The sequence below is a fragment of the Mytilus trossulus genome, chromosome 10 (assembly GCF_036588685.1).
Source record: "Mytilus trossulus isolate FHL-02 chromosome 10, PNRI_Mtr1.1.1.hap1, whole genome shotgun sequence".
NCBI lineage: Eukaryota > Metazoa > Mollusca > Bivalvia > Mytilida > Mytilidae > Mytilus > Mytilus trossulus.
This window is the reverse complement of record NC_086382.1, coordinates 61,713,876-61,725,171: the sequence shown is the minus strand read 5'-3', so window position 1 is coordinate 61,725,171 and position 11,296 is coordinate 61,713,876. Positions and strand designations below refer to the sequence as shown.

The 11,296-nt window shown below is 31.3% G+C and overlaps 1 protein-coding gene across 1 annotated transcript in view; it reads right to left on the bottom strand.

The window, feature by feature from the left end:
* LOC134688335 (sushi, von Willebrand factor type A, EGF and pentraxin domain-containing protein 1-like) overlaps nucleotides 1–11,296 on the bottom strand; it is a 136,576-nt gene that overhangs the window by 97,222 nt on the left and 28,058 nt on the right. The window lies entirely within an intron of this gene.

Below are 11,296 nucleotides of genomic sequence, written 5' to 3'. Positions count from 1 at the left end.
TTAAGTCATTGTCAATTGTTTATTAAGAAACCCTCTTTATGTTTATTGAAATTTTTTGCAATCGGTATTTGTATTCCAGGAAAATTTTCATTTGAAATATTCATGTTATATTTATAAACAGGAGTATGTTTGATAAAGCTTCTTTATTCAACACAGTAATGTCTTGAATGATAAGATCAATCGAAATAAATGATTTTTGTAAACACATTGAGTTTTGAATCATTTGAGTTGTCTCTTCTGCTAATTTTTCTCAATAAAAATTGTTCAAGTTGGTATTTAGTTCAGTCAGGAAGAACTCATTTGATTTTGGGTTATGAATACAGTCATATTGTTAGTCTTGTATCATTTTAATTTTAGTTTCTTGTGTACAATTTGGAAATTAGTATGGCGTTCATTATCACTGAACTAGTATATATTTGTTTAGGGGCCAGTTGAAGGACACCTCCGGGTGTGGGAATTTCTCGCTACTTTGAAGACCTGTTGGTGACCTTCTGCTGTTGTTTTTTTATTTGGTCGGGTTGTTGTCTCTTTGACACATTCCCCATTTCCATTCTCAATTTTATATTAACTTTGCATTGGCTTAACACATTTCCATGACAATTATTTGGCCAGACCTAGATGTCATGATTTGTCATGATTTATTAACTTAGAAGATTTTGCATAGTTTACCCAAAGTGTAATAATCTGTTAGTATATGTCATATTCAATTTCACAGATTTGACTCAAATTCCCATCTTTAATTTTTGATTTATAATATCCTATAAAATTAATCCAAATTACAATAAGTCTGAAATAAACATTTACACGGCATGTACTTAATAATATATACCAGCTTTTACTTGGTATTTTAGTCTAGGCGCCATCTGATTAACCATGCTGACAGTCAAATGACCTGATATAAACATCAATGATAGTTTTGACTATATTTTTTATTTAAAATCATTGAATGTACATGTGTTTCTAACTAAATTGATTGGATTCTGACCTCTTTTAACAGTTTAATTTACTGGGGTTTTTTTCATTATTTATTTGGAGGAACATTATGCTTAAGACTCAACATATTATTTCTCCATTTTACCTTTGGCTCTTTGTCCAACACATACTAAGGCAGCAACCATTTGATTTTCATGGGAGTGGGGGGCAATGGATTTTTTTCTCTCCAGTTTTTGGAGAAAAAAATATTTGTTTTTGATTCTGAAAAAAAAAATATTGTTTGTTTCACACTCAGCTGCCATCATATGTAATGCTAAAATTGAAGAAAAAAAAATTGTTTTCAACTTGTCGGCGAAAAAAATAGATTGTTTTCCCCTGCAGGCGAAAAAAAAAGTTTGTCCAGAAAAAAAATCCATAGACCCCACACCCCCCCGTCCCCCCCAAATCAAAATCAAATGGTTGCGGTCTAAGTCACATTTTTCTCAGGCTTTACTGGATTTGCCCATGAGATGTCCTTTATTTCATTCTTCTCTCCAAGGTGGTATTCTTCAGTTCCAGATTTAATTGTTTGTATGGTGTAATCAAGTATATATACTAAAATGAGACATTTTTTCTTTACCAAAACTCTTATACGCTACTATAATGAGGAGAAGACAGAAATTGAATAAATGCAAATCAGATACAAAATAAAGTTTCACATACTAAAATAGCCATACACCCTGTACGCTATGTATGACCTTTTTAGATAAAAAAAAAAAAGAAGATGTGGTGTGATTGCCAATGAGATAACTCTTCTCAAGAGACTTAAGTGACACAGAAATTAACATTTAGCATTATGAAAAATCATAAGTTTTAAGGCAATTTATAGAAAAAGCAAACAAAATAACTTAAAAGAAATTTTTAAAAGTTGCTGACAACCAGCTTAGACAACATAAAAGACTAACATAGCATAAGAAAAAACAAGCACCTCGATATCAATTTCTTCACTATACTTTAAATCAGTACAATGAAGATTACTACGATGAAAACTGAATGACATTCTAATCATTTAGAGATTTGAAATCATACTGTCGACCAAGTAATAACCTGACTGAAGACTAAAACAATTGTGAAGTGTAAGCTAATTGCATACTATGCTCAAAGCAACGTATCATCAATACTTTTTCCCAAAACAAGGGATTGATCGAATTATAGATATATATTAATGATTTCGGATTAGTAGCGCATCAAATAAAAATCCGCATTTCTACAAATAGAAACATCTGCAGCAGTATTATTGCAACCAGTCCAATGTTTGTGCTCTTAACACCTCTCATACTTTATGAAAACATGCTCTTCTATTGCCAAATACCTAGCTGTTGACTTTTGGGTTGGGTTGTTTTTTTTATAAAAACCGAAATTACGATCACAGAATATCTGGGCTTCAACGTTACAGTTTTTGAATTGCATCATACGCTGGTTTCAGAATCTAAACAGAGCTTACATTTAACCATCTTAACAACAATACAGAGTGAAGGAACATTATCTAAGCCTGACAGTGTTAGTGCACGAAAATTAAAAACTAGTTTGTCTTAAATCGGATGATTAATGTCCGATCAGTCGTGAATGGCAAAAGTGTCTTCAACGACAGGGACAGAATGATGACTAATCAAAGCAATAGTTTGAAAATTCAAGTAAATAAAATTCGAAAACAATAACTTCAGTTCAGCAGTCAGCAATGGTCAGTGATTTTGGTATTAACATGGTTTTTAACTAAAATTCACCGTTGTTGAGATAAGAAGTTACTTACAAAACAAGAATGTGTCCACAGTACACGGATGCCTCATTCGCACTCTCATTTTGTATGTTCAGTGGACCGTGAAATTGGGATATAAACTCTAATTTGGCATTGAAATTAGAAAGATCTTGTCATAGGGAACATGTATACTAAGTTTTATGTTGATTAGACTTCAACTTCATCAAAAACTACCTTGGCCAAAAAAAATACAACTGAAGCGGGACAAACGGACGGATGGACCAAAACATTATGCCTCTACTATCGTAGGTGGGGCATAAAACATATAAGGTTCTATCCCCCTTTTGCAAAGATGATATGTAGGCGAATTCGGTTTTCCTCCTTATGTTTACAATCCTTTTTGTGAAAAAGCTCCTAGTGATTTTTTTTCTGTATACTAAGTACATTCTGCGGATCTTATATGTTTTGGTTTGCGCGTTCGCCATAAAGGGTAATCCAGAAAAGCGATTCGGATGCACCGCTTTATTTTAAGTTTTATTGTGGTATCTTCAGTTGCAAAAAAAACATGAATAAATAATGCATTTGACTGGATTTAATTTACAATAGTTCAATACAATGACAATATCAACATATGTATAACAATACAACAAAAATGAACACCATTTAAAACCAAAAACAAAATAAATAAGGAAAGAACAGAAAACAAATATGACTAAGAATAGATAATAAATAAACAAATTATAAAGACAGAATTGCACAAATTAAAATTTTTACCTTTTGCTTATTTATACTTTGGTTTTACAGTACAAATATGTAAGTGTTTGAGTTGTTTTTTTTTTTTAGTTTAATTTAAATCTGAAGTAAACAACTTTTCATAAAACTGGTATGTATTGATATGGAATAAATTGAGGAATCTAAAAAGCAAAAAAAAATTAAAAAAATTAGGGGTCAATGTGCTTGTTTTCGAGATATCAGCCATCAACGCGATTTAATTTATATGAAACTACAAATAAACACCGAAACCACCGGGGTAAAGCTGATGACCGTAACTGCATTCACGGTCATCCCAAGATGTCTGACGAAAAATTAGGTCAGTATTTTTATTGTCTGTTAAAGTGTTTCTACATCATTTTATTTACAAATCATACATTGGCACGATGTAAATTTATAAAAGATTCAAACGGAAGTCACAAATCTCTACCGAGGAACGTGTATAGAACGGGAAATTAGATTTGAAATATTCGCTAAGATGACCGTAAATCATCTTTAAAATATTTTCAAGATGACCGTAACATATAATAAGGATGACCGTGATTGGGAGAATGATGACCGTAATTTCGAAAGGATGAACGTAATTTATAAAGGATGACCGTACCTTTCATAGTATAACCGTCATTTCTAAGAAATATCCGTATTTGTATTACCTTTTTTGTATCAAATAAATAATCGTGTTGGTGTACGATATTATACAAAGGAAATAATATTCAGGATTCAGAAACAAGCAATTTGCTTTTAACAAATCTGTCTCCTTTACAAAAATAATACACTTATTGAACAATACATAAATATAAATACTTGCATGCTCTGTAATGAATATATGAATATGAAAAAGGTGAGAGAAGTAGATGAAGAAAAAATTTAATGAGAAAAAAAGATAAAAAAATAAACATGAATTGTTGTAATGTATACAGTGTGAAATGCTTTAGTTCCTATTGAGTGATGAAGCATTCACACCTGGAAACGTAAAACACAGAGAAATGAACTGTAATGTAACAATGGCCATTTTCCTGACTTGATACTGGGCAATTTATGAAAAGAAAAAAAAAGTAATGCATTGCATTTGGATTTGTACTATTCAGAAACAGTTTTTACTATCACTATTCTAAATCTATAACTTTAAAAGTTAATCACACTAACACAAAAATCCTTGGCAAATTTTCTTAATTCAACTTGACTTAATCAGCATGCCGAAGTATGTGTTTTAGTGATCTGAAATGAAAAAACAAAACAAAAACAATTAGCAAATGTATGTTTTGCAATTACAATTTTCGGACACTGCACTTAAATAATCATTGATTTTCTTCTTTCATACTCTTCTTTGGTGCTAAGCAAGTTCACAATTTAAAACTATACACTTTTATGCACATGTTTTCGTGGATATAATAAAGGCAACAGTAGCATACCGCTGTTCAATAACTCGATCATGACAATGATTGTATTAAAAGGCTATTTTGTTACTAACTTGGACTTATAAACGATAAGACATAACACATTATCCAACCGAAACCACGACGGACGCACCATAAATATACATGATTATATATAATACCGAGAAACGTCGTATATCGATGTAAATTCACATTGGTAAGACAGTCGGGAAAAGGTCACGTTCGGTACCATATTGCAGACAAGATGGTAAACCACAAGGTTAGACGTGGTTATTATGTCATTATTTAGTTTAGACAAAGGCACACTGTGTAAATCAAGCAATTCGTGATGGTGTCCATAACATTTACAGAGTTTCAATTTTAATCTTTCCTCTTCATAACGCTCTTGGAGTAGATCCTACGTAAGGAGTACACTCCTGTATATGAAGTCCGTATCTATGTGTGAACATGCATGTTAAGTTAATGCCGATAAAAATTATATTTCTTGCTTATTTAATTATCATCTAAATATAAATTTCAACATTATGAAAAAAACAGTGTCATCTTTCATCTGTATAAATTAGCCAGTATAACAATCCATATTCACAATAAAAGTTCTTCAAATGATAGTAATTTCACCCTCGGTGCCAATTATATATATAATAGTCCTGTCATTTTTTGTTTTCATTTCAATGTTATATTTAACTGTGCCATTAAAGTGCGAGGTTTGGCATGCCTTAAAACCAGGTTCAACCCACCACTTTTATTCCCCTTTAAAAGTGTCCTGTACCAAGTCAGGGATATGGCCATTGTTATAATATTGTTCGTTTCTGTTTTCTCTTATTTTTGAGATAAGACGTGGCACGGTACTTGTCTATCCCATATTCATGTATTTGCTTTTGATGTTATATTTGTTATTCTCGTGGTGTATTGTCTGTTGCTTGGTCCGTTTCTGTGTGCTGTTGCGTTTCGATGTTGTGTCGTTGTTCTCCTCTTATATTTAATGCGTTTCCCTCAGTTTTGGTTTGTTGCCCCGATTTTGTTTTTTGTCCATGGATTTATGAGTTTTGAACAGCGGTATACTACTGTTGCCTTTACATATCGTCTTATATCATTCTCGATTTTTTTTTATTCATACTATCGTAACTGTCTCTTTATAATACTTATTGTTAATGACTTGTATAAATGATTAGCAATGCGACATTTCAGGATTATGTAAGACATAGATTTCAGATATAAGGTCAGGCCATGTAAAAACATACTTAAAATATGATAAATGAAGTCAAGCATCAACAAAACGACGAAATGCAACAGAAAAAAGAAAAAATATCGAACTCAGCAGCAAACCAAATTATACAAAAATAGGAATGGACACCATGAATCCATGTTAAATATAAAACGACCGTGATAAGTGATGTGTGAAAACGGAAAGCTTATTCTATTTCACATTAATATTAAGATATATTATGAGTATTGCACAATGAAAAGAGATCTGAAATAACTATAACACCTCAAGGGGTTGTGCAAGACCGGGTTGTTCTATGACTCATATATTTGCAGTTCTTGTTCTCTTTTCATATCGCTTTTAAACCCAACAAATTGTATTTTATAATCGTTGTAGTTTGATAAACGAGGTAATTCACAGTATGATAACATGAACTGATATACCGAAATTCTAATGTAAGAATATCTTTCCAGCTCGCTCTCAACTTTTTATCTGTGCGACAGCTTTTTGAATCTGTACAAAGTTTTGATTTTTCTATCCTATATACCGCTTTGCCTCATATTCTCATTAATAAAAAATGCACACACCTAATTAAATGGGCATTTAAAAAGTCAGAATGCAGGTACAAGGACATCATTCTTAGATAAAACTCAACATGCAGACATCTTATGCGTTCAGGTATTTCACATTCAATCTTTTATGGTAATATTCTTTACAAAGCATACTAATGTCAGTATTCACCTCAGAAGCTAACAAAACCTATAAACAGATTTATTAAAAAGGTATACAGTTACAATACAGTTGTCAGGTCATTTAAAGATTGCATATTTTGGCTTTAATATTGATTCAATTATATAGTCTTTGCATCTGAATTCAACGCATCAATTTTATGAAAGTTTAATACAACGGATGTCACATGTGAAGTTGATATACTTAGATATCATAAAATTGAGAATGGAAATGGAGAATGTGTCAAAAAGACAACAACCCGACCATAGAACAGACAACAGCAGAAGGTCATCAACAGGTCTTCAATGCAGCGAGAAATCATGCACCTGTAGGCGTTTTTCAGCTGCCCCCTAAACAAATAATATATGTGTTGTTAGCTCCCTTTGTTTGTTATCATTATTGTTGTAGTGTTCATATTTGTATGGTTTTTCTGCGATCATTAACAGTCCTATGAATATATCACATTTTGATATTTCTTAGAATCGCAGAAGAATTCATTTATTAATTTACTTTCAGTACTTCATTCCGTTGCCTAATCAAGATAAAGATTAATTTAGTGGAGAAAAAAAATAAACCACACGTGTATTTTTACAGGAATACATGATTATAAAAAAATCTTCACATGGGCAAACATACTTGATAAATATGATATGCAAAAATATTTGTTATGCTGTGTTCTTTAAACAAAAATAATAATAATTATTATTATTTACATAAGTTCAATATTGCAAAATCATTGCCCACTATCTTGTTAACAGCGAAGTATTTAAAAGCCCAGACAAGCTTGGTCAAGGTTTGATGTAACTTACTTGTTCTAGTCTAATTGTTCCATGAAACTGAATTAATTGCATGCATCAATACGATAAGAATACACACATATCCATATTCAACTTGCCTTTTGCCTGGAAATAAATACTACATGTAAACATTTATTCTTAATAAGGTGTAGAGTATTAATGACACATATGTTTGTTCATAAAAATGTGGGTTATTAAAAGGGGTATGTGAATATGAACATGTTCATTGAAGTACTTTTTGTATGTTTGAATAAACACAGGGTTAAAAACAAAATGAGTAAAAAGCTGCCGTGGCCAAATGATGCTCCAAGAACTGCACATTTATTGTTTTGTTCATACAAAGTGTGCGTTATAAAAAAAAAAAAAAGAGGTATGTAAGTAAAAATTATGAACATGTTCACTCAAGTATTTTTTGTATGTTTGAATACACAGTGTTAAAACCAAAATGAGTAAAAATTTGGCGTGGCAAATGATGCTCACAGAACTGCACATTTATTGTTTTAAGTTCTCTTTTAAGGTTCAATATATTAGTATTCTTAAATATCTACTATTCTTGCAATTTTCTTTCTGCTTAAGAAATGTTACAGCTCATAATGGTATCCCTTTAAAAATAATGCAAAACCACATTTTCATTATTATTGACCTGGACCCAAAACTTATTATTCATAATATCCCATAGCTAGTTATGTCCATAAGTCTATTTTCGTTAATAACACATGCCAGAAAACAATGAGTTATAATGAATATTAGCATAGATAAACTAATGAAAGATATAAGGATTGTAAATGTGAGAAACAAAACTTTCAATAAAGAACAATTACAAAAAAAAGTAAGTAGATTTAAACATTTTCGTCATTTCGTCTTTATTTCTCCGAGTTTTATATTTTCTCGTTGATATTCGAACAATCAATGATATAAACAAAATTGGTATTTTAATTATAACATACCAGCATTTTTGGTAGTGGCATGATAATTTATAACAACGAATTCTGTCCTCCCTACGGTGCACTTGATTTGTAATTTTTTCAGACATGTTGATTCAATACTTTTTTCCAGTTTTACAGTTGCAAAGTAAAACAAACCAATTTGTTTTGATGTTGTCATAATGTACATGGTTAAATCATTGTCCTGAAAGATGAAAATTGTTTTATATAGATATATGTAATTGCTTTGTTTACTTGAATTACATTTAAAAAGTCTGTTTTAATAATTAAAGGCGTTAAGGCTTATGTTTGTTTGGCAGTTTTAAATAAATAAAGAACGCACACCATATCTCCCTATATCTATATAAGAACATCTTGCGTATCATTTTAGGACACAGTCCATATTAATCCCGTTCCCTCTTCACAAATGTGACCTACCGACTTAGACTAGTTACCAGGTTTGTAATACCATGAGCAACACGACGGGTTCCACATGTGCAGCAGGATCTGATTACCCTTCCGGAGCTCCCGAGATCTCCCCCAGGTTTTGGTGGGGTTTGTGTTGCTTAGTCTTAAGATCTCTATGTTGTGTCTTTTGTATTATTAATCATCTGTATGTCTTTTTATGTTTTTAGCCATGGCGTTGTCAGTTTATTATCGATCTATGAGTTTGACGTCAATATTTTAAAACAGGAATACACAAAAAAAACCAAATAAGTGTGATATTTTCAGCAATGAACAAATATTAAAACCAGTTAGCTTGAAAAGGTCAACAACAAAAATTTCACAATATTTCAGGCGTATCAAAATGCTTTATTCGATGGATGAGTTCATAAAACAAAAACAAACAAAACAATAAATCACAAACAATTATCTACAAATGATTTAACGAATTATGTTCTTGTATTGATGGTAAAATTAAGAAAAAGTTTTGAGAAGTTAGTTATATCAAAAACCCTGGTGTAGTAATTTTTCAGATTGCTTCCAATTAAATAAAAATGGTGTGTCATAAGAGTAAAACGAACAATTTGAGATATAAAAATACCATACAAGTGTTTCAAGGTAATCCCACCATCTAAAAATGAATATGAAATATGAAAAGTCATCTGCTTTGTCGTGAATCTTCACGTATGAGATATTGGTCTCAAAACCCAAGAAAGAGCAGTGTAATTGTAGTGGTTATGTTTAAATTTAGTTCTAGAGGATGAATCTCTTCAGTGAACACACTGAAATCGTCATACTAGAAGTTGAAAGCAAAATCCAAATATCTAAAAGTGTTGTGAATGTTTCAGTTTTGTTTCAGATGTTGTTTCGATGTCGTTTTGCTGATTTTAAACATAAATTGTGATTTGTAACAGTACATAAAAAAGGTCAGCAATTTATCCAGTGCATCCAATAAAACTCTGACACCATTATTTTCGAAGACCTTTTTTGAAAAAAATATTACAAGGTTTTGATTTTAGCAAATGTACAAAAGCAGAATAGATAATTTAGTAGTGAAGCAATGACTTAAAGACGAATGAAATACTGTAATTGTACTTATTTTCGCGGTGTATTTATTTTCACGAATTTTGCGGTTGGTTTATTATCACGAAAATAAATACATGGGAATCTAAATCAAACCTTTCAACTGAAAGGCAATTATTATAAAATCGCGAAAATATTTACCCCCGAACGTGTTTGAAATACAGAATTCGCGAAAAAAAGTACCTGCGAAACAAAACATTATTGGAACTTTATGTTGATTGGTTATGTAATTGTAAAACAGTTGCAAACTTTTATCAGCTTTTTTGTGTTATCCATTATATTCAGAAGGTATGAATTGAGTCGTGGATGTAGTTACGACACTCATTGAAAATAAAACTTGATGATAATTAAGATCTTTTCTAAAGAATGAATTCAACTCTTGGTACTTAACTGTGTTAAGGTCTCTTGTCATTATATTTGAGCTAGGACCATAAATGTATTTTGCATTACTGCAAATAAGCTACTTTCTCAAGATAAAGATAACCATTAAAGGTTTACCATGATTATAATGATGTTCTTATTTTTAGTAGCCACTGATTACGGGCACACGTGTATGACTAAATGTGACTCATTTATACTTTTTTATTTTTAAAAATATCCGTATACCCTAGATTCGAATAAGTTCTTAGAATCATTCCATAACATTTAAAGTGATGTATGGATATATCTATCCATTTGTTCAAAATAACTTACATTTAAAATCACTTTGCAAAGTGGAATAGGGAATACTAAAGAAAATGTTATGTGTATGTCCACAGTTCTCACTGTAAAATTCCATGATGTCGTGGTTGTTTCTTCTACTGGATGTACTGTAAGAGATGGAAAACTTTAATCAATAATTTGCAGGCACAATTGTTCCATTTTTGTCTACGGACATCTATTGTGGTACATTACTCGTATTTTTATATTGTTGCACATTTTTATATTGCTACAAGTTTGCTATGTTTTTGGAAAGATTAGAATCTAAATTTTTACTTAGGCACCACCCTCCATAACAACAGGACAGGTTAGCTACTGTTACTAAATGTATTTACACTAAAATATAGTTCCCTATGGTTCTCGTGTATGTGCACATAATACACAAATAACTGAAAAAAACTGGGTATATTATTGGAGCAGTTCATTCAAGAATGTATGTAATTAAGGTGTGTTGATGTGCAGGTTTTTTTAAAATCATTTTGAATAGGTAAGTGGGAATTGATTCCACTAGTATGATTGACAACTGTCATTATCACTAAACAATCAGAGACAAGGTGGACCTTTAATTACAATGCCCCACC